General features: G+C 52.9%; 1 pseudogene; it reads left to right on the top strand.

The window, feature by feature from the left end:
* The first annotated feature begins 638 nt into the window (after positions 1 to 638).
* On the top strand, positions 639 to 3,399 carry LOC119383816 (uncharacterized; annotated as a pseudogene).
* The last annotated feature ends 718 nt before the right edge of the window (positions 3,400 to 4,117 follow it).

Here is a 4,117-nt window from a genome sequence, read left to right as displayed (position 1 = left end):
ACACTTGGCAAGGATGTGCCAGCGCCGGCGCGGCGGCCGGCAGGCGGGATCGTACGCGCTCAGCGAGCTGTCTGAGGGAGAGGACAGTAAAGAAGAAATTCTTTTCGCCCTATCCGCCCAGAACAACGTTGACTAGGCAAGAATGCGACCAGTGGAACGGACCTTGGTCTGGGGTGGCAGGACACTGCGGATGCTGATCGACACGGGGTCATCCGTCAGCGTTATTCCAAAGAACGTCTTTAGGAATAACCGTAAGTGGTGGCCTAGACTAGAAAAGACGCCACTTCGGTTATCTTGCTTCCTCGGTCCTCTTCCAGTGGTAGGCAGAGTCGCCATGAGTGTGGAACACGACAAAACACGAGTGGACAGTTCGCTTGTGGTAGTCGATTGTGATGGACCACTACTCTGCGGTAGAAATACAATTCAAGCTTTCCGCGAAGCGGGCTTGTCACTCTTGGAAGAAAGGGCTCTACCAAGTGTCTATGCGCTGCAGGCAGAAGATGACCTAAAGGAGCTGGTGGAAGAGTTCGCAGACTTGTTTGAAGATCAACTTGGCTGCTGCAAAGGCCCGCCGTGAAGCTGTACAAGAAAGAAGGAGCGGTGCCTTGGTTTTTGAAGGCCCGTCCGGTTCCGTTCGCGCTTCGCAAAGCAGTGTCAGCCGAAATCGACCGCCTCGTGCAGCAAGGCGTCCTGTCGCCGGTGAGCGTTTCCGAATGGGCTGCTCCTGTCGTACCTGTGGTGAAGAAAAATGGGGACATCAGGCTGTGTGGCGATTTTAAGCTCACCGTGAATCCGGCTACTCACCTGGAGCAGTACCCTTTGCCTAAAGTGGACGACATTTTTGCCGCGCTCTACGGGGGAGAAGTATTCACCACACTGGATTTGCGAAATGCCTACAATCAGCTGCCACTTGATGAAGAAGCGAAGGAAATGACTGTCATCAACACGCACCAGGGCTTGTACTCGTACAACCGACTAGCCTTCGGCATCTCGTGGGCTCCCGCACTGTTCCAGCGGCGCATTGAGTCGTTATTACGGGACTTACCAAGAGTACGTGTGTAACTGGACGACATCACAATCGCCGAGAAGCAACAGGACACGTCAACACTTCGACAAGTGTTCCAGAGACTTCGCGACAGTGGCCTCCAACTGAACAAGGCCAAGTGTCGGTTCCGAGAAAAAGAAGTGCAGTTTCTGGGGCACAAGCTTGATGCAACCGGACTTTATCCACTGCGCGACAACCTCGAAGCCGTAACAGCTGCACCAAAGCCAGAATCGGTGAGCCAACTGAAGTCCTTTCTGGGGCTCATAACCCATTACTCAAAGTTTTTGCCTAATTGGCCACGATCCTGGCTCCACTCTATCGGTTACTGGTCAAGGGACAACGCTGGCACTGGAAAGAAGAGCATCAAAAAGCCTTCGAGGAAGCAAAGCGCGCCTTGTTAAAGGCAAATTTTCTGGTCCACTATGATCCGCAGAAGGAGTTGCGGCTGGATTGTGATGCGTCAGCAGACGGCTTAGGTGCAGTATTATCACACCGCATTGATGGCGTGGACCACCCGATAGCATTTCGTTCGAGAACGCTGACGTCAGCAGAACGCAATTCCCAAATCGAGAAAGAAGCGCTGGCCTTGGTATTTGGAATTTGTAAGATCCGCGATTTCTTGCTAGGCAACCGTTTCACGTTGGTGACAGATCATAAGCCCCTCACCGGGCTTTTCGACCCCAACAAGGCGATTGCGCAGATGGCGGCAGCTCGAATTCAGCGATAGGCGCTTCTTCTATCACCTTACCAATACAATCTGGAATACCGCAAGGGAACACACAACGCTAACGCGGACGCCCTCAGTCGCTTGCCTTTGCCAGGGGACCAGGAACGCGGAAGTCAAGAAGTCATGGAATATGTGCTTTATACGCAAGGTTTGGATGCAAGTGCCCTTCCTTCTAACCAAATGATTGCTTTGACCCAGGAGGACAGCGCACTTCGTCAAGTCCGAGAATGGATCGAGCAGGGCTGGCCATCACATCTTGCGGGGCAGCAGCAACATCTGCAGCCGTACTTCACACGCCGACACGAACTCGTCGCGAGCAATGACCTCGTTTACGGGGGTCATCGTGTGGTCGTGCCGGAGGCAGCCCGGCAGTGCCTACTCAACGAGCTGCACGATACCCACCCAGGTGTTGGCGCCATGAAGAGGCTCGCTCGTACGCTATTCTGGTACCCTGGATTAGACAAAGACATTGAAAGGTTGGTGCAAACTTCTCCCAAATGTGTGCAGGGGTGGTCAATGCCTGCGGCCCAAGTACCTTCCCCGTGGCCTAGGACAGGAAGGCGGTGGTATTGAGTGCACATGGATTTTGCAGGACCTGTTGATGGGTACCTAATTTTCGTCCTAGTTGACGCGGAGACGAAGTGGATAGAGGCAACGCCGCTGAAAACGGCTACCACAGACGCAACAATTCAATTACTGAGGGAGTTTTTCTCGGTTTGGGTATCCCGCATTGTCTGGTGTCTGACAACGGCCCCCAGTTCTCGAGCGCAATGATGGCAAAGTTCATGCATGAAAATAACATACGCCATGTCAGGACGGCGCCATACCACCCACAGTCCAATGGATTAGCGGAGCGGGCGGTGCGAACAATAAAAGAGGGCCTCAAGAAAAACAAGCGCGGCACACTGCAAGAAAAGTTGCCTCGTTTTCTTTTCCGTTACAGATCTACACCCCTCGAGAGTGGCAAATCGCCAGCACAACTACTCTTCGGATTCGAGCTCCGGACAAGGCTGTCCGCCCACTTTCCAGAAGGCGAAGTGCCTGCAGGGGCCGACACGATCCGGCCTTCGTCGACCAAAGCACCACCACTGTTCCCGCCCGGAAAGCCCGTCTGGTCCCGCTATTTTCAATGAGGGCGAAAATGGCTGCCAGGGACTGTGATAGCGACGGAAGGGAATCGGATGGTAAAGGTGGAGACACCCCTGGGAACCCAGCGCCGTCATGTAGACCAGTTGAGGGCACGGAGGGCGTTAGCCACACCAGAAAAAAAGGAATCAAGGCTCGGCTCCAGCTTAGCGGAACCACAGATCGACGCAGACGCTCGAGAAGCAAGTGCAACGCTGAACTCCAGTCCAGCGGCCCCTCGGTTGCCCGGCTCGACTCAAGAAACGTGGGCGCCAGAGGCAGTTCCAACTCAACTCCGCCGATCAACGCGAACAAGACGCCCTCCGCAACGACTGGGCTTTTGAAGGGCGAAGGAGTGCAGCGTCGTCGATAAACCGCACTCACCGGCCCGAGTTCCTTATCACCTGTCAGCAAGTCACGATGTAATCGACCACAGCTCGTGTTCCAGACTCACGTGGATTTCAGGAAAAAAAGGCCAAGTGCCAAGCAATAAACGGTTCAGTTTCTTGTCGCTACTGCGTTGCATCACTTCAAACACTATGGGCGTGCGCTTGCGTGTATGACACTCTTACTCTGATTCCCCAGGCCACTATAGAGACCGTCGTTTTGCTGCCGCAGCCTCTGTGGAAAGCTTGCACGCGAGGAGCCACAACAGAGTTTCGGGCAATTACCACCAGGCATGACCGGCAATTGTAGTCTTCTCACGCGCACGGGAATGTCAGGAATTGGGACCATCGATGGGCGTCATTCTTGTTGAGAAAGTGGCAAGGCTGCTTGAAAGGCGACATGTAGTCACTTGTGCCTTGTAAGCCGTTCGTCATTGAATCTACCATGGCGGCAAATGCGGTGTTTGCGTACATTTACTGCGAATTTTTTTATACTAATGCAGTGTTATTTATAGAGGACGTTACGCAGGGCGTGACCTGCATTAGTGGATAAAATATTTTGCGGAAAGAGCATTCACGCTTACTGCAGACAGACTTCAACCGAGTTTGTTGACACTGTAGGCTTGTTGTCATCTTCTCTGACAAACACTTATCGATGAGAATCCGAGCAAAAAGAGCCCGAACCTTTAATATCTTGGCACTGAACTAATGTGAAGTGAACGTAGAGTGGCGAAGAGGGTAAATTTTCTGACACGGGGCATTTTCTGCACGTCCATTTACAAATTGCGTTGCATGAATACCCGATTTTTGTGCTCTGTAGTCTAGAATTAGGAC

Source organism: Rhipicephalus sanguineus, chromosome 2, assembly GCF_013339695.2.
Source record: "Rhipicephalus sanguineus isolate Rsan-2018 chromosome 2, BIME_Rsan_1.4, whole genome shotgun sequence".
Classification (NCBI taxonomy): domain Eukaryota; kingdom Metazoa; phylum Arthropoda; class Arachnida; order Ixodida; family Ixodidae; genus Rhipicephalus; species Rhipicephalus sanguineus.
This window is presented reverse-complemented; position numbering and strand designations above follow the sequence as displayed.